This window comes from Athene cunicularia (assembly GCF_003259725.1).
Source record: "Athene cunicularia isolate RWA chromosome 2 unlocalized genomic scaffold, athCun1 chr2_part1, whole genome shotgun sequence".
In the NCBI taxonomy this organism is placed as follows: domain Eukaryota; kingdom Metazoa; phylum Chordata; class Aves; order Strigiformes; family Strigidae; genus Athene; species Athene cunicularia.
This window is the reverse complement of record NW_020799095.1, coordinates 36,535,560-36,555,985: the sequence shown is the minus strand read 5'-3', so window position 1 is coordinate 36,555,985 and position 20,426 is coordinate 36,535,560. Positions and strand designations below refer to the sequence as shown.

General features: G+C 45.1%; 1 protein-coding gene across 1 annotated transcript in view; it reads right to left on the bottom strand.

Annotated features, from left to right (window-relative positions):
* The window catches only part of JCAD (junctional cadherin 5 associated), a 62,701-nt gene extending 43,126 nt beyond the window's left edge, over window positions 1-19,575 (bottom strand). The window contains exon 1 of the mRNA XM_026842450.1: window positions 19,449-19,575. The gene's annotated coding sequence lies outside the window, so the exon portion shown is untranslated. The remainder of the gene's footprint in view (window positions 1-19,448) is intronic.
* Window positions 19,576-20,426: the final 851 nt, after the last annotated feature.

Here is a 20,426-nt window from a genome sequence, read left to right as displayed (position 1 = left end):
TGTGCTGCCTGTCCATCTGTCCCTGGCAGCATGTGGCTCTGCCAGACACTTTCACCCAGTCCTGACAGGGGAGGTGTTTCAAGGTGATGAAGTCCCCACGGGTTTGGGATATGCAATGAGCTGTGGCTGCGCACCAGTGACCCTTTGCCCAGGCAAGCCCTGGCCACTGGGGAGGGCAGTGGCCAAGGCAGTGTGAAGGGCCAGACTCTGCAGGAAACCAACCTCACAGGCTCCTATGAGCAACTCCATCGCTGTTTGCTCCTGTCCAGCCCAAGCTGTTTATTTACTCCAGCCCAGATGACCTGACATTCAGGTAAGCCGGATCTGATTTTCTGGCTGAGGGAGCCCTCGGATCTTTATTGTTTCCAAATAGATTTCATCATGAAAAGCACAGTGCCCTCTGAGGCCTGATCTTCAGTGGCAACAGCAGAAAGCACCAAGCATGCCCAGCTGCTGGCTAAAGTGCACTCAGATCTTTGCTAAGTCCTGGCTGAGAAATGGGAGCAGCCCCTGGACACAGCACTGGGGGTCTGACCTGGAGTGCTCCATCAGTGCCTGTGGATTACCAGGGGCACAGCTTCTCTGCTGCATGGCTGGCACCCATGGGGTGTTCACCCCTTTCCTAAATGCAGGCTGTGCCAGGGGGCCATTGGTGGTGAGGTCCTGGTGTCACTCAGGTGAAGCAATTTGGCGCGTCATGTAGGAAAGGCAAGAAGCACCTGGGGACCTCGGGAGGCTTTGAGGGTAAAAGACAGAGGGACAAACAGGGGGGAAAAAAAATAGAAAAAAAAAATAGAAAAGAACCTTTTTGATATTTTTCAAGTTGTTAGGCCTGGTACCAGGGATGGAAATGAAATCCAAATTTCTCAAGGTATTTTGTTTTCAAAAATTGGAAACTTAAACCATAGGTGTAATTTTTTAAATCCACTGGAAAAAACTTGTTCAAAAGCAAGCTTTTCCTGCAATTATGACTTAAGAAACCAGTAACAAAATCCCTTATTTTGTGAGGAAAGTTTTTAAGTCACAAAAGTCAAAGTAGCATCCCCACTGCAGATGCTTTAACACGTGCCCATAGCATGTATATGGGGCTGTGATTTGCTCTTCTTTGAAGTGTCTTCGTTGTCGGCCTTGAAGCTGTAGGAGAGCTGCCATGGTTTTGCCTCAGCAGAGGGGGGATACAAAGTACAGTTCTGCTGTCCAAGAAGTGTGAGTACAACTGTGGAGGCACACAGACCCGCAATACTGAAATTAAAGCTATGGAGCAATTCTGCAGTGATGTTAATATCATTTGCTGTTCATCCCTGATTATTCATTTGTATTAATGGTGCTAGAATACTCTAGCAATTTTTATCAAAAAAAAAAAGTTTATTTCCCACTTGAGATTTCAGAGGAATGGGGTAAAAATGTAATTTACATCATAATCAAGGTCTCCAATGAAAGTGCAGGATCTGGATAAATTAGCCACAACCTGGCAAGAGTGGGAATATATATCAGAAGTTTGTCCAGTTAATTTTGGAGTCCAGGTGATCACAAAATATTTGCTTTATAGAAGACAGAAGAGCAACATCCAAAGGGAATACGTTTGTTATGGTGAGCTCTGTACACCAGAAGGCCCTGCTGAAGTGGTCACAGGGGAAAAATGAGAATAATCATAGGCTGCTCGCCCCTCCCGTGGCAGGGGGGTGGTGGTGGTAGGACAGGTTGTGGGGGATTGTGAAGATTTGACAAGCATGGGGATGAGGCACGTGGAGCTGAGCCTGCCTGGGAGAGGGGGGAAGCTGTTAAGACTCTCTGGGAGCTGGTGATCCTCCCCAGGCTGCAGCTCTCCAAGCATGGAGGCTCCACCTTGCTCTTGCCCTCGCCCCACCGAAATCTGGGAAGAGGGTTTGTGGCACCAGGTGTCAGCACCTTTATAGAGCATTTCTACTTTTCAGACTCAGTGTTTAGTTCCTATTTTTAGTTGGATTCATTTGGATTTAGTTGGATTTGATTCAGTTGCAGCATAGCCATGATGTCCCATGACATGCCACAACATTTAGAAATTCAACAACAGCCCAAGTCCTTCATTGAGTAGGAGAATTCCTGGTTATTTCCGAGTGCAATACGAGAAGCAGGGATCCTGTCCTTCCTCCGCAATATGTCCTTGAGGAGGATGTAATTACTGAATTGGGTTTTGTAGTCTTTCTGCTGGGTGTGCTCTGACTGACAGCCTGGGCCAACCCGCACTTCTTCATAATAGTGGAAGCTTATTTGCCTGCAGTGCCAATAAAAATAAATCATCTGGTTGCCTTATGCTCTGTGTGGATGAAAACAGTCATCAGTGGTCTGTGTACTTCTATGCTAACTTTACGCCCACAGCATTCTTTTTTTTAAATCAAATTGCAGGATTTTGAAGAGGCTACTATGTACTGAAGAAGAACAGAGGGCTGAGGCTCAGTGTGACCGAATGATGAGATTACAATACATTCATTGTTCACTTTAAATAATGGTTTTTCAAATTAGGTTTGCATGTATGAGTGTAATGTTCTCATTGACTAGAGTGATGCACAATAGACCACCCACAATTTGGAAGAGTGCTATGAGTTTGTCCCTCTGTGGGCAGGCATCACTTAGTTTTCCATCCCCATTCTGTCAATATATCTTCAGTTTGGCCTTAATTGTTCCTTCTAGATGAGCTGGAAGAATAGCTGGATCACATAATTTTCCATGGTGGCCTCATATGCAGTTAAAAGATTATTTCAAGTTGAGAGTCTTCAAAGTCTGGAGAGTTGAGACCTGTACCATTGATCCAAAATCCAATTTCAGCATTTTCCACTCACTCAGTGTGGGAGTAAATCAGGATTTATTCTTCTGAAGTCAGAAATTTACATCACTTTAAAGCAGGAATAAGTGAACAGGCCTCATCTGTCAAGTGGGAACCATGTAACAGTTTAATTATTTATTTTTTTTTTATGATATACTGGGGGTCTGAGCTTCTCTGCAGTAGTTTTGCCATTGTCCCTATTACCAGTCCCCCTACTTTCATAAAATGAGTGAGCAAGTAGCCAAATACAATGCAGTTCGTGGAGGAATCACTCCCACTCAGGTTGCACTGAGATAAAATGGTGTAACCTGAAGCCACCGAGGGCGCAACCCCCAGCTGTATTTCCATCTGGAACATATGTCCTTCCCCCTTCCCCCAGCACTTGTAGGGGAGATGCTTGGACAGGTTGTTATTTATGTCAGCGCAAACTGGTGGTACCAGGCATGTTTCCACAGTGGTGAAGGAAAGTATTAGCACCGGCATCGTTGTGCAGCATATGTATGTGATGAGATAATAGACATCTGGCACTGAGTGGCTAATAGGGCTGTAAATCCCTTGTTTTGTAGTTTTGTGCAGAAAAGCTACCTCCAGCACAGTATATGACTATAGTCTGGAGTAATAAAGACTGTGTTGGTCCTTACAAAGTACTGAGCTGTGTAATGCTGCTTTCAAGTCCCCGGCTTAACATGTGTGCCTGAATGCCCCCAAGGACACTGGTGCCTGAAGAAGAACTCAGAGAGCTCTCAGGTGTCTATGGGCTTGCTTGTAAATCCCTAAGGTTTGCTTTGCTTCCTCACACCCCAGCATTTTGGCTGGGCTAAGCAGTTCAGCATTTCCCCTCGGGCTGGATGTCTCCCACCTGAGATTCTGCATGCAACACATGCTGCCTGGCCGAGTCTTCCTGTGTGAGCACCCACAATCGCAGCCCAGGCACCCCATGCCACCTCCCTGTCCCACATCACTGGTGGCAACTCGCTGTTCAAGATGCGGGCTGTGCTCACTGTTTTCTGGGCTTGAACAGACGTGAATGCCACATCTGCCACTTCTGGGACAAGAGAGATGAGCGTTCAGGTTCTTGCTCCAGGTGCAGGTTGTGCATGGCATCCAATTTAGGATACATGCCATATACCCTGTGTTATTAACTCAAGGTTAACATATAATTAATCTTATTCCAAATGGAGGGGATTACAAATGCCATTAATATTCACCACTGCTGAGAAGCACAGAGTAAACAAGTCATTAGAGAGCTCTGTGTCTATGGCAAACCCACTGCAGAACATACAGCATGTTCAATTCTGTGATGGGGCATTGCCAGGTCAAAATCCCTTGAGATGGGTATGGGACCAAATTCAACTCTCTCTTACACTGCCCTACAGCTAAACTCACTTCAGTTTGCATCTCTGTGGATTTATGTGGTAAACTGGTGGGATATTAGATCTCCAGTACCAAGAATAGGAATGAAGTGTCTGATTCCAGTGCATGATATTCTGCAAATATCTGAGTAGCCAGGTCTGAATAAAAAAAGAAATCAAATAGAGGGATGTGGAAAAATCTCTTTATGCCTATAAAAGGATCACTTCAAACCCACAGGATTTTGTATAGGAACCTTTTTCCTTAAATAGTAGAAACAGTCGCTGGGTGCATTCCATCAGTGTGAAAAAGGGGGTTAGAGGAGAGCTGCCATGTCCAGCAGCAGTTTCCTCTCTTTCTGTGTCTCCCTTTCCTTCCCCCACCACACATGTACCTTGTCTTAGCCCCAGAAACTGTGCTTGTTGGAAGCATGAAAACAGTGCAATTGCAACATATATTTATGCACATAGATATAATCAAACCCATATCTATCTATATATATAGATATAATCAAACCCATATATATATATATATATATATATATGTGCTGTGCAGTTAAAGAGGAACTGCATGGTATTTTTTTTTCTCCATTCTTCAGGAAACACCTTTCTGTCCCATTTTCCCACTGAAATAAACAAAACTTGGCAGTGGCTTTTGCTGGGTAGCTAAAACTGCAGCGCAGGCTTCTACTGCAGGCTCACACCTGCAGCCTGTTCCTGCCCACCACTGGCCAGAAGGGAGGGGAATAAAACCCAAAGCTCTTCGGCAGTGCCCATATGAGGGCAGTGGGCCAAATCCTGCTACACAAAACCCTGCTGACATCATGGGGATTAGACAGGCTGCTAATCAGGGCAGCAGGATTTGTGTCAATCTTCTACTTAGGATGCAATGTCAAGTCCTGCAGTAGTCAGTGTGGGGTGGCTGGGGCTGCAAAGGGAGTGGGTCGCCCCAGGGGTGAGCAGCCATGGGGGTTGGTGCGGGGCTCTGGGGTGCCCTGTGTGTGCTGCCGTGGGGAGGAGCAAGAATGTGGGACCAGATCTCCCAGAGTACCCTGGTGCCTCATGGGCTAAGAGTCCTGCCGCTGCCCTTTCTAGCTCAGGGCTCCCAAGCCAGCAGAGGACAGGATGGGGGAGAAGATTTCTGTGACTCTGGGGTTTAGTGGCTCCTTTGCATCAGGTTTGTCAGAGGGTGGGATGGGGAAAGGAGTCAAAAGCTTTCCATCTTCAAACTGGAGACAGATTCAGTTCAGACTGAAACTTTTTCTGGGGGCTGTCTAGAAATCAGGGTGGTGTTTTTAGTACTTTATAAGAGGACTCTTATTTGTTCACATTAATATGATGAAAATGTCATGCAGAAGGGTCCCTGGGAACTCAAGCTGACTCCAGTCCATCCCTCCACCCCATGCCTAGGTCAGTCCTTATAGATGTCTGGATAACCTGCTCTTAAAAACCTCTAATAACAGAATCTCCACAGTCTCCTGAGAGAGTTTTGCTACTCTTACTATCAAGAACATTTCTTAAATCTTTCTTAACTCCCTGGCAGCCAGGCCCAGTACACATTCTCATTGAAATTTTAGCACGTGGCTGCTCTCTACAGCAGGGACAGAGAGCAGTTTATTTACTTTCTTTTTGCTTGGATCCTTATGTGCCTGAAAGTCATTATTTCTCCCTTCAGACATCTTCTTTACTCAAACTCAGTTTATTTAACCTACCTGTCTGCACATACTCGTATACACCTTTCTTGAGAAATAGCATCTCCATCCATAAAAAAATCTCTAGGTGAAGTCTCACACTAACAGGGGTTGTTGAACAGGGGGAAGGGAGATGTCTGGCATGTGTATTTCTGTTTATGTACTCCACAATCGAGTTTGCGGGATTTTTTTTTTTTGCAACAGTATGATATTATAGGTACTCAGTCAGCCATCACAACTGCTCCTTGGAGATGACCAACAGCCCAGGCAGCTAGCCCCAGCCTGGCTCAGGGATGCTGGGGAGAGGTGTGCATTCATCCCTCCCAAAATGCATCTTAAGGCTTTTCAGCCCCCATCTCCAGTTTGTCATTACTGCAACCTGCAGCCAGCGCAACACCTGCCATATCTGCAAGCACATTGCTCTATTTTTCCATTGCACAAGCTGTCAATAAAAATGCTGGTTAGTTCTGGGATGAAGGGAGACCCCCAGGGTACTATTCAAAGCACTCCCCTAGTCAACAGGACAGGTGCCAACAGTATTGACACCTTCCACATACAATTTTGTAAAGACTTCACCCCTCCCATAGAAGTTTCACTCCAACTCCATTTCTGTTGCTTGGTCATGAAAGGGATAACACTGTCAGGGTTGGTAAGAAACCAAGAGGAAAGTGTGCTGGGATGAGAGCGTACCCACTGCAGTCAAAGCCTGGGGAGGCACAGCAGTCAGCACTTGCAGCATGGGGGATGTGGGAGCTGCAGCCTGTGCTGCACTGCACTGAGCAGAGAAGCAGGGAGAAGCCCCCCAGAGCACTGGCCCTGCTGTGAGAAAGCTCTGTAGGCCCCAGTTTTGGGGTCCCACAAGGCCAAACACAGGCTGGCACAGACAGGGCTTCAAATGGGTCAGGGGCCCTGCTGCAGCAGGGCAAAATGTGTGAGGGGGTGGGAAGCATGGGTTAGGAGCAAGGTGCCTCCCTTTCAGTGCATGCAACTCTGTTCTCCTACTGTAATAAATATGAGCATCCTCACAGAGTAAGAGCCGTGCATATGGCTGACCACCTCCAGAATGGCTTTGTTACTACTTCAGGAACTCTTGCATCTTTTGCCAAGTCCTACCCTCTGCAGAGGGCACAGACCTTGTGCTGCACACACACAAGTTTCTAGTAAAGTTGTTAGTGCAATTAGAAAAGGACAAAAAGTACCTCTGATGCTATTGCTCAATCCCCTTTTCAAAGAGCAACACATAATACAGCTGGAGACAGACTGCTGGAGAACGCGTGCTCTGTGTACTGGTCTAGCAAACACCTCCTGAACATTTTTTAATGTGACCTGGCAGCAGACCAGGGTAAATGGTGTGTTCTTTCTCCAGTGCTTTGGCCCAAAGTGTGTATTTTGGAGGCTTAAAAGAACAGTCAGTCAATTAAATGTGATAAACGAGGCCATTTGTCACCAGCATTTTAGTTTTTCTTTTAAAGTATAAAATGAGATAATGAGCAGGGCTTGAAGAAATCCTTTGTGGTGTTGAGAGCCAAGGGCACATGATATACAGAACGGATTTTCTGCCTCTCCCATCATGAGAATGCGATCTGACAATACTCCCCCTCATGACACAGAAATCAGAGACAATGTTAAGAGGGGGAAAAAAATCACTAATGGATGAAAAAACAGTGACATGTTGCAGTGAAGATAAGAAAAGAAATGCACTTAGTTAAGGGCAAATCTACCCCCATTGCAAACTTCCCATTATAGGTCAATAGGAATGCTAACACAGAGATAGCTGCATAGTATCTTTAGCTTACAAAAAAGCCTCAAGTAGCATAATTACCAACACATGAGCTACTCAGAAATGTCAGCAGGGTATTCATCCAGGGGCAGGCAGTGGTTGATGGAAAAGTTGGATCACCCCTTCCCCCAGCATGGGAGAGGGGACATCACTGTGATGGGCTATTGGACCTGTGGGGTCCTGCACAGCATGGGAGTGCCAGGGCTCCGGGGCTCCAGGTGGTGGGAGAATATTCCTCCTGTAACGTCCACAGGTACATACAGCACACCAGGACACTGTTCGCTGACAGCCACGTAGGCAATGCAGTCCAGGTATGCAGTCCATAAGAGTGATGTCACTTAGGTGGTGTCCACGTTAGTGTGGGTTAGTATCCATGGCAGGAGGCTAGAGCTGGATCTGGATCCAGAGCCTGGACTGTTTTCAGCTCTCCTTTGAAAAATAGCATATTTCTTTCTGGCAGGTACCCTGAATATGTTTCTTTCTGTGCACTGTCCTTTTCTGTCATGTGTCCAGGAAATAGGAAACATTTACTTCAATGTGTGAAACCTCTCTGCACCTGGGGGACATGAACATATTGACTATATTGACCGCATTTCACATTGGCGTGTGTGCCACTGGGTCAATGGTATTTCCGCACCCTTTTCCCATCTCCCCTCTGCGTCTACCCACTTGTGCTACCACAATAAGAAATTACTCTTTTTTTAAACTTGTTTTCTCAATCAGTCATCAGTTTATATTGAAAACATTGAGGCAGGAGTACCAGTAAGTATGGCTGTACACAAACGTGAACAGATATGAGAACCACCGACAGTTTGTCTCTACAACCTATGCTTTATTTATGTCTCTACTGTGCTGTCTTGGCAGTATTTGATCTGGTTCTGGGATGAAAACCCTGCCTTCTTGCAAACATGGACAGCCTCACACAAGTCTCTGACCATTAAAGAAGTAGTGCACACAATGCACGGAAACATATATTTTAAGAATACTGTTCAGATGCACCAGCAACAGGAGGTTTCGAATTAACTCAAAAGACAAAAAATTAAAATCTTATTAAAGGAAGTGCATGAAAGGAGGTCCCAGTCAGGTACCAAATGAGTAAACACCAAACATGCTGTTTAGCCAATGTCTCAGCATCAGGTTAGCCTCAAGTCAATGACTCTTCAGCTGATAATGAACTTTTTAATATGGCCTTCGATGGGGCTCTGCATGGAGGACTGCCCTCCTCAGCACCCCAGCGACCCAACGCCAGCTGCACCCGTGTGGAGGTTTCCAACACTCATGGTGGCTATCACATTAGTAAGGTCTGTGCCCAAGGGGATTTTTCAGATGAGGTTTCAACAACAGGACAAGATCCTGTGCTGTATAAAACTGGTAAGAGTGGTCTGTCCGTGCCTGCCTCCCCTGGAAGCAGGGTCAGCCCCAGCCCACGGGTTTCCCCAGCTATGGCTTGCTGAAAGGGTGGGACAATCCTGCTGAAGCCCTTGGTGGGCTGCCTGTTTCCTCTCCTTCCAACTCGCTTGCTTCCAAAACAAATTCCTGTTGCAAAGTCTCAGGTCCTTTCAACTCTGCATTCCTGCCTGTAACACGATCCCTTTTGAAAAGGAGGTGTATTGGTACAACTCAGTGAACTCAAAAGGAAAAAGATCCCAAATAATTGTTGGAAATGATTGGAAAGAAATATCTCATAAAACAACATCCTAAGCCAAACAGAGAGCTGAATGTGTCAGAAGCAGTTAGCTGCAAGATGGTGTGTTTTCAAAAGCGCGGTAACTTACCATGGGCAGGCAGTTGGAGGTGTGGGAGTTGATGCCAACGCCTTTCCCTTCCTCACACGCAAAGCCTGTGGGACTGCTGCCTGCACTGCGAGGTGGTTGTGTAAAGGTGCTGCCACCATCCATTTCACCAACAGTGTGAGACACCCACCACTTTGATCTCTAGCTATGGCCTGAGGAGTGAACACTCCATAGTTTGCTGGCATCCATCTCATTCGTCTGGGTTAAGCAAGAAGGATGTGGAGAAGGAGGGGGAGGCTTTGACTCCCAAAAGTTCAAATTTACAGCATCAGGACGATACTTTCTTTGCAAACACTTTCCATTGTTTTCTTCCTCCTGTTATCTCTACAGAAAGTTCAGCATATTTAAGACTTCATTAGTCTCCCTTAGGGAAGCTTGTTTTCAGATCCCTTCTCAACCCGCTTTGGAGCAGGGTCATCAAAGACAAGGCAAATCTGGTCCTCTGTTCACTTGAATCCACTTGGAGCTGGTCTGGACAGTTGGAGCTTGCCATGGTGTTCACAGTTGTTTGGAATATTTACTTATCTGAATGACATGAGAGTTATTTAATAGGTTATGTAGTCTGCAGTTTTGTGTAAACAATTTACAGTGCCATGATTGATGCTGGGTGCCGTTTGGAGGCGGGACTGACTGATATACTGGGCTTCGGTTTGGAGAGTTCAGCCCCAGGACTGGGCAGTACTGTACCTAATAAATAACAACAGTTAATCATTTGGACTCACGCTGTTTCGGTGCTCATAAAGCCACACAAACATGGCCATATTAAACCAATGCTTCTTTGAGCAGATCTTGGTCATGCAAACATCGGGGTGCTAAGTACAGCGGTCACAGTGCCCAGCTCTGCTCTTGGCCAATGCCTGTGCTGGCCACAGCACTCCAGCACTTACTGGGCAGGAGGCTAGTTTTGTGGGTAGGACAGCCAGCACAGATGTGGGGCATTGCACTTCAAGATCCTTCTTCAAATTTAAGAGGTTGGGAGATGAGTGTCACTGTGTCCAGTAGGCAGCTCCATCTCCCAGAAGAGTAGAGTGAAATGAATGGGCTTGCTTCTTCTGGCACAGCTTCAGGTCATGATACACAGGTGAGTTTCCTCAGTCTTGCATTTTTCAGTGTCTTACCTCAGGTTTCCAAGGGCTTCCAGGGATGGGATTTCTGCTGTAGTGCTTTGGGTCACACCACCAAAGTAATTTTTTTGGTTGCAGGAGTGCAGGATCACGAGAAAAGACTGTCCCTTGGTGGAAGATGTGTTCTCACCTCCAGTGGAGCCACACAGAACTGTGAATGCTGTGGCTCATGGGTGCATGAAGCCCAGCTGGTGAGCCAGCTGGGTGTAGGTAAGCACAAGCCCCCATAAGACACCAGAGCAGGAAAGAGAGGGCATGAACTAATGTCCGACTGAGAAGAAGTCAGAGGTTTTGGTTCAGTTCAAACTGGAAAAAAGTTTTTTCAGTTCTGAAACATCAAAATGTTTTGTTTCTGGAATTAGGTGACCTGGACATGTCTGAAACAAGATTTTCAGTACCATGCAGCTCTGTCAGATTTTCTGAAATTTGACTTCTCTCCTGATGGTGTACAAAGACAAGGGTATGACTCTCAGAATTTCCCATGAAATGGAAATACTGGGCCCAGTGCAGCCATGTGCAATGCAGGAGCTATGCAAGAGCTACTGCTGAAGGGCAAAAGTTGGAAGGAGAGGAAGAAAAAGCCCATTCTTCCTACCAAACATCTGCTCATATCGACTAGTACAGGCAAGAAATTAAAAAAAAAAAAATTAGGAACTTTATCCTGGAAATACTCTTTCAGACACGTTCACTGTCAAAGGTCTACAGCAGATGCTGTGAATAAAGAACAGGAGGAAATTAAAAGGAGGGAATTGACCCTAACACTGACACAAAATGGCTGGGTGGATGCAAGCTGGATGAAGTCTCCACATACCCACACAGAGAAAATGTGCTTCCTCTGAACAGAGCAAAGTAATGAAGTATTGATTTGAAATCATTGAACTCTGATACTACATCCATGTTACTAACAATGGCCTTGTCTGATGGAGAGAAAAGTAGAAGGTGGTCTTTCCAGTTCAGACTGGAAAAAGGAGAAGGATGTCTGAGGCAGACTTTCCACATATGGCATTCACCGTGGGAGGAAAGTAATATTCAATGCCCTCCTGATGTTCAAAACTGTTTCTGCAATCATCCTCAGCCACCAGAAAAGGCTAATCGATCCCCCAGCTTCACCAATAGCATTTGATCTTGAAAGGATATATCTTTTCCTTTAGTCTGTCGAAATTTGCACTCAGAACAAGAAATACCTTGAGCAAAATGCAGCCTGCCTCTTTGTCCTAAGGGACCCTTCAGAGACTCACTACACTTAGCAAAGCAAGTGGAGGTTTCAGGAGGACCCGAGGGACAGCAAGCTGATGACACCACTCTCAGTCTCCATGGAAATATGCCTTGATGTAATTAACGATAAAGAACTGGGACAAGAATAAAAATGATTCAGAGAAGCTCTGGTACTTCTCCTCTGTTTAGCTCTTGTGATTAAACCCACACAGAGCCTAGAACAGGGAGATGAGCCTCAATTACAACTAAGGAACAGCATAATGAATTATCTCCTTTGCACTTACTTTAGCTGGTGAGTAATCCAATTTCTACCCAAATCCATGTTGACTATGAAGATCTTGCCAATATCTGATTCATCAAGATGCTGGAAGAATGTGGAATTAGAACTGTAGCTCTTTTCCACTTAAACACTGATAATTCTGGGAAAACTTTTAAACAGATTTAACATTACTAGAACCAATACTTTGGTGAAAGTCCAGATTTAGCTAAAATTAAATAAACAAATGGCCTGATAAGTGAAGAGTTTGAATCCTCTCTTTTATGTACAATAAAAAAAATCTTTTCATTTTGGATGGTGAGTCCTTCTTAGATTTGTGGATTCCAACTGAATAGTATAGAGCGTGTTTTATGTGTCTTGAAGGTCCTTTGCTCAGAAAATGCCCTGAGCTGAAGGTTCTGAAGTTATAATTCAAATACTATTGAAAGGAATCATCAGCCTCCACCCCCATCATCCAGCAAGAGCTGCAGAGAGTTGGCATCCCTGTGTTTCCAAACTCAGCCGTTGTGTATACACACTGGTAGGGAGAGACAGCTCTCACAGCAGCTTTCCTGCCTCTGAAAGGAGCTTATTCCTGGAAGTTATGGGGTTGCTTTGTTCCCCGGACAGAAACTATACAACTGTTGAAAATCTGCCTTGCAACTTTGGGAGCTGCTGACAAAATTTGAGGTCTGGGTGTCTTAAGACCTGTGGAGTAGGCACTGGATTTCTGAGCTGTGGGATCTGTAACTCCAGCAGAAAGAATTGCTGGCCCACAGGGTGGCAGTCAGGCGGGAAAGCAGTTCAAATAAATTTTAAAAAAAGGTTGGGGTCTTTTATGAAAGGCAATCTTGTACAACAGTTTATAAAGAGATCAAGAGATGTTATTGTTTAAATAAATATTTAAGGGATATTCCTCTAAATTTAAACACAGAGAGCTGTAGCATGTGGAAAGCAGCAGCGTTTGATTACATATGTGCAAGAGGCCAAAGCAAACCATTATGAACAACACCATTTCTGCCTTGTGCCAAAGTGCAGCAGAGGTACAAACCCTGGCAGTCCAGCAGTGGATGTGCTGTGCAAGAAAGCCATTCTGCAAGCCCCTTTGGTGTTTTGTACGATGAGATGGCTGGGCATAGAGTTAAGTGCAGGGTCTAGCCCCACAGGTGATAGCCTGCCTGGTGGCTAGTGGCCCGACATGCAGCAGCAGGACTGTGTGCCTGAGGAGAAGGGGACAAAGGTGGATATGGCTGGTCATGCATGATCCATCACATGTGTTGGCTGGTCTTTGACACATAATCACAGCCTTGATACTAGGGGGCTGCACAATGCAACGTGTTCACTTTAAAAGCCTGTTTGATTAGGCTGAGACTCAGGGATGGAAACTCAGGTGAGAGTTTATTGTGCTCTATGACTACAGATCTGGAGTCACCTTGTGCCATGAGCTTGACACATCCAAAGCTCAATGCAATGCACTGTCAGAGGTTTGATACATGGAGATGCTTTCTGGCCTCCAGGTAGAAAATGCCAAGAGCATAAACATCTAATCGGCAGTAGCAGAACAGAAGAGAAAACAACAGGAATTCACTGCTGAAAACATGCTAAATGACTGTAAGCAGTGAACTTGGGGTTATTAGGAACCCATATATGTCATAAGTCCCATACATAGTTTTGGACTATGGGATTCACAACAGTGTTATAAATTAATTGACAGAAAAGGACTTCAGGGAACCCACGATACTTGCCACAGGGTGGGAAACTTGATTTTATGTCTGGGTAGGAGTTCCCCAAATGGTCTTCACCAGTGCAAAAGGCTAAAATGCTCATCTTCCTCACTATGGCCTAGTCTCCTTTTGAAAAAGGAAAGACCTTTGCCGTATCAGAAATTAGTTTTTCTTTTCTAATATAACTGCGTATTCACTCCCCTTCTGAATTTAAGTCACAAGCCAACAGAGCACCAAATAAATGACTTATCTAAAGTGTTCCTGAAATTGGAGAATTCTGTAAAGTTCACACAGTCCAGGTGACACAAATTTCATGGATGCATCTGAAGACATGGCAGATTCCCTGTATGAAGTAGGACACGATTTATATAGGAGAACACCGTCTGGATTATCAAGATGGTTGCTACAAAAGTAGCGTCTGTATCTCTGTAGGAGACAAAATCTGTGCATCCATTCATGAACAAATTTATTTTATGTTTCACCCTATCCCACGTCACTGGACAGAAGAATAACATGAAGACAAATTTATATCTGGGTTGCAACTGCAGGAAGGTAGCAGGCTTCTCTCAGGGCTGGGATCAATTTGGTTCTCTCCAGCCACAGTATCTGGGAACCTCAATGTTACTGTGCAACCACCTTCAGAAACCCAAGATGCTGGCATGGCTCAGAAGAGAAGACCTGGCCCACACAATCTGTGGAGACACCAAGGTCTGCACAGTAGGTCAAAGCAATCATTAGGAAAAAAAAGCATTACTTTCCGAGACAAAATAGTTCATGATTCTTGACTTTGGAAACAAATGAGAAATAGGAATTACACAAAGGCCCCATTTTGTTCATTGAGGAACTGCAGAATTAACTGCATGTACTTTAGTTTCCACTAAAGGCTAACTCCCAAGGCACAGTGTTGTGATTGTTGAACTAGTTATGTCACACATACTGGTTTAATTCAGACCAAAACTGTAGGAAGAGTATTATGGGATATAGCCAGTAGCTAGCTGGGAATAGAGGTGGGATAGGAGCAGTGTCTGAGTCTCAAGTAATTCAAGCAATGCATCAAACAATGAAGGGTTTGGGTTAGCACCCATGAGGTGACCTCATGCTTTCCCTGGGCTGTGTGCAGTGAAAGTAGATGCCTGGACCAGCCAGGGTTGCAGATTAGGAGGTGGCAGCCCTTTCAGAACTGTGCAAGAAACCTTATGCACCGACCTGACTGCTTCATTCATAATGTTTCTCCCAACGTGTATTCATCACATCAAAGTTGTAACAGCAACAGCTTCATGGATTTATTTATTTTGTGACAACTTCCATGAGGACAGCCCCAATAAGCATCTCCAGTCCTTTGACTGTCATTCCCCACTCCACCCATCCACTCTAATCCTGCACCAAAGTTTAGGACACTGTTTGCCACAGTGTCCAGACAAGCACTTTTTTGTTTTCTTCTGTGACATTTGGAGCAGAAGCCCGTAAGCACCCACCACTCCTTTTCCTTTTCTGTTTCAGTTGTCCTGCAAACCCTTTCTTAAAACTCCTTCTTGTGACATCCTTGACAAAGGCAAATCCATTGGTTTACAGCAAGCATTGCCTGCTGGGCTGGCCAACACCATCTCACAGCTTCTTAGAACTCCTTCCTCTCTCAGAAGCTGTCTGTAGGCAACTCTGGTCTTCTCACATTGTCAACTCCTGTTCTTCTGGTCTTTGTTTCTACAGTGTCTCATACAGCTGAGTTCTAGGGTGTGTATGGGACTCCCAGGAGCTGATGAAAATAACGAAACTTCACTGTCTGGTTTTGTAGAAGCAGAGGTTGTACAGGATGCTCCATAACCTATAGCCATAAAAAAAGTGAAGGAAACCACCTCTCCCTGTCACTCCAGCAGGAGTGGAAACAAGCAGACTGCAGCTCCCTACCTTTCAATGTGGAAATCACATCAAGTGGCAAAATGGAAACCCTGACATTTCACCATCTGTCTGCAAATGTTGCATATGTATTGCATACAAAAATAGGCTGCAAGAATACTGTTAAGACTGAAAAACCCATGAGGCAAGAGTTGCCAGAATTAGGCCTCCCTTGTGCTATGTGTTATGATACACTTGTTAATTAGATGATCTCACAGTATTTTGCTAGAGGTCTCAGCTTATCCCATGGTACAGGATGGACTGTCTTCACTGCAGAAGATGTTATATAAAATTTGGGGGTTTCTTTATTGTTCAGTGTGGTCCTAGGCTGCATTTCCTACACAAGTTTTTACTCTGAATAAAAATGACTGATTTTCCCAGCACTGGGAATATTTCAGTGGCATACCTCCCTGTAATGTCTGGGTGCTTCATAAGTGTCTCTGAGCATTGGTACCACTGTCAGAAGTGTGGAGGTGCTTTAGCTGCTTGAACAAACTGGAAACAGAGAGAAGAGACAGTGTGCAAGCACCAGCTTGATTGCATCATCCATCATTTTATCAGGGGTCTGGCTTCCTAGCTGTCCTGCACCACTGTGGCCTTCTCTGCAGCAAGACCCATGCACGCATCCACCCTTGAAGGTTTTATGGGTCCCACAGCCCAGTGCTTCACAGTCATGAGCTGAGACCAGTAGATGACCAACACACATGGCTGGGGCTGGGTAAGAGTGTTCAGCATCAGGTGTCACTGGTCGCGCTCAAGAAAGAACTCCCATCAACTCCCATCCCAAGAGTGGACATTCAGTACCAGGGTCTTACGGTATGTGCAGACAGGGGAGGCACACCCCACAGCTACTGACTGAAGACTGGGAAAAGCCTCAGCAAGACCCAGCACAAAAGACCCTACAGGAAGAGCGGGAATGAAGCCAGTTCTGCAAGGCAGCACTCATATTCCCAGAAAGGGACCATGGATGGGGCAGCTCAGGTTTCACGTCGGGCTCTGGCATGTCCAGTCTCTCCCTATGGTTCACATCCTGACACATATTTCCCTGACTCCTCACCTGAACTAGGTACTCCCCATCCCAGTCACTTGCCATGCTTCAGCTGTAGCATCCCAGTACTGATTCTTCCCTTAGCCCAGTGTCCCTATGGTCCCTGGCTTTCTCCTGGCTGTAACAGGAAGGTATCAAGAGTATTGTTCCCTGTCTGCTTTTCCATTGCCCAACCCTTCTGCCCTGAGCAGCTACAGGGAGAGCCCAGCTTCATCCTCCTCCTAGAGCTGGGGGTGGCTGTTGAGCTGCAGACAGGTAGCCCAGTCCCTGCAGAGCTGTGTGGAGGCAGCAGGAGCAGCAGGAACTTGGTAGCACCAATTGGGTACACAGAGGCATTGGGGTCGGCACTGGCAGCTGCTGGGATGATGGGCTGAGCTCACTCATGTGGGAAGGAATCTCAGCAGATTTTGACTACTAGGCCCTAGCAAATCCCTAATAAGTTGCTATTTTTTCCCTTCAAAAGCTGTCACAGCCAAATTGGAGGAGATTTACAAAGTAAAAAAAAAAAAAGAAGAAGTCACAGTCCTAACACAAAGCTGCCAAATTTCAGATCTCTACTCCACAGTACAGAGGGTTAAGAACTATCCAAGGAAAGGATCACCAGGTTCCCCCCTCCTGTTTCTTCCTTTCTTTTTTTTCCAGTTGGACAACAGTGTCTTTTTCCCTATGCTCATTCTTGGAAATGGCTGAACAGTTTTGGCTGAAATTTTCCAGGAAAGAACTGAGCCCAAGGCAGACAATCAAGTTGGAAGAACTCAGTCTAAATAGTTGAAGTTTGGCAAAGTTATAAACTACATATATATGTGGTCTTATAGCAGGACATACATGAGTAGCTTTAATCATAGGAGCTGCATGCAGTCCCACCTTTGATGCATTCAAAGTTATATTAGCTGATGATTCTGTTCCATTCAAATGCATCTTATCATGATTCAGATATGTCACCAGTAAAAAAAAAAAATCTTAATTCAGTCATTCCACTAAGTCTTCCCACACCCCTTCCTACTCAAACAGCTCTTCCCATCTAACAACTGGTCGTACAAAAAACCCACATTTCCCTCACCTCCAGTATTTGCATTTAAGCTTCAGCTTCTTGGATAGAGGCAGCTGATGCTAAAATGGGATCGCTCTCTGAACTAATGTATTCAAAATTAATAAAAGAAATAAAGCAACACACTCCTCTGGCAGGTTCCCATGCATATTTTCCATAAAAGTTCATTTTTCCACAAGAACAAATTGTGAGTATGTGGGGGATTTGCACTGAATCTTGATACAGAGCTTAGAATTCTTGGCACTGTTTGGACATTAAAATGACATCAGCTCCACTTTCTATATTGAAATTTTATAGTTGCTGCCTGACCGCATTTCTTTGTTCTGCACATATTCTCTCTCCTCTGAGCTGCCTCTCTGCCACAGCGTGCTGTACATGAGCATCATGAAAAACTGTGTGTTTGTATTCCTTATAGCCCTGCTTGCCCCTCCCTGCACTGAGCACCCAAGGGATAAAGCTGCATTTCTTCCTCCAGGACAAAGCAACATTGTTGGCTCAAGGGATGAGGGCACCTTTGCCAGCCAAGAGGCTTCCCCACAGTGGGGCAGCTCTCTGCTGAAAGGGACCCAGCGTGCCAAGTAGGGTTCTCCTCTTTTCTCTGGAGGAGCAGAGGAGTGGAGTGCGTGCTACCGGGGACACAAGGCTGTGGGACAGTGGGTACCAGGGGAGGTCAGTTATTGCAGGCAGAACACTGTGAAACCATCCTATCTCACTCAGGGAAGGGGGATGAAAAGAAGAGAAGAGGAAAGGGAGCATCTCTGAGTGAGAGACAAGGCTTTCTCCAGCACTGGAAAGGTAGCACCTGAAGCAGTGCTTGTTTAGTGCTACCTTGACAGAGGGAGAGTATAAGTGCCCCCCCAACACACACACTGCCCCATGCCTCTGGACAGGGAGGGGCAGCATTTTATTAAATTAAGCAAAAACCTGCAGAATGGTGTTTCTCTATTATTCAGCAGCATGACCCACTGTATATGAACACCATGCTGCAGGAGGACCGATTTGGTACTTGGGATCCCCTGTGAATCAGAGCATGGGAAAAAGCAAGGACGTTGGGGCTGGGAGAATTAACAGACTTTGGCACTGGGAGTGCAGTTCTATGGCATTATGCTTGTTTCCTGGATTTCAAATAAAATAAGGATTCAAGGAAAAGATGATGCTTTCCTACATCCCCTGTGACTTGGAAAGCAGAAAGAGCAAATAAAGGCAGTTAATTACCTGGCACGCCTCATCCAAACACTTCTGAAAGCACTGCTCTGCTCTTACTGTAAGAGTCATGCTGGAACAGCATTAGCATATACTCTGTAAACAGTCAGTGCCGTCCTCCGGCACAGCCTCAGCCTCAGCCTCCCACATGGGGATTACGGCAGCTGGACAAACCCAGGAGGGACTATACCTGACAGTCAACAAAATGCCAGTTTTGCTTTAATCTGGCTTGATTGCAATAGCACTTCAGTTTGTTATTTCTTACATGCTCAACCTCTCTAACGTGATGGAGAATTGCTGCTGCTTACTTCTGTGTGCAAGATTATCATTTCATCATTTCGCTGTCGTATGGACATATCCACAAAAACAGATTAACAGTTAAAGATTGTGAAGCCATTTGCCAAATGCTCTATAAGCAACAGCATTTTTACAATCACATCTGAAACAGCATTTTTGCAATCACATTTATATGCTCCTTTACAAGCACATGCAACCATATACTGAATGGAGAAAATCTTTACCTTGTATGCCCAGAGGAGAGAGCCTGGTTTCCTCTCATGGATCAGAAGTAGGATGAAAAACAAACCCGAGAAAGACCGTTGAACAGACTCATCTGCTGAGAGTTGTCTAAATCCCAAGCCTGCTCCCACTAGCAGCTCTAAGTTTGTGCTCTGAATACAGACTGTGTTATTTTAACCACAGGATTTCTAGTCATGGGGGAGGAGAGATGGATTAGGTACGTTTGCAATCTAATGCTTCACATTTACCTCAACTGAAATGAACTACTTTAAGCCTGATGTAAATAAGTACTGCTAAGATATAAATTTCAAGAACCCATTAACCAATTATGCTTAAACTAACACGCTAAATAACTGTGGAAAATTCCAGAGGAATAAGATAACATACTTTTGTGTTCTTTCTTAAATAAAAGGCATGTGTGGAATTTCATGCTAGATATTACAACAAGTGAGGGGCAGCAGATGAACTGCGCAGACTAACCTATGTAAGGTGCTGTACCTCGTAAACCAATATTCCTAACACCTGTTAGCATGGGTTTCAGCAGGCATCCCTGCAATTTGAGTTTTCATGGCTTGTAAAAAGTATAGATATGAAGGATTTGAATCTAACATTTCAAAAGAACAAATAAAGCTCTTTAAGGTAATAAAGCAAGATTTTAAAAGGCCACCAAGGTCTGAGTTCTGCAGGAGCACAGACTTCAGCCTGCTGAACGAGTGCCATCTCAGGGGTGTGAGCTGGATACCCTCCCTGCAGCTCATGGATTGCTACGGAGATTGTTAAATGCAGGCAAGTATTGTGCCCAGGACACTGGTTTGGGGGTTTTGTTGTTTAATCCAGCTCAAACTCTCCTTTATTTCCTTGTTTGTGACACTTTGGTGCCACAGCTGCTGTGGTTGCAAAGCATGGCTACAGTCCAGACTTCCAGAGCCACCTCACAGCTGATGGAAAAGAGATATATTTAACTTTCTGAGAGGTATGAT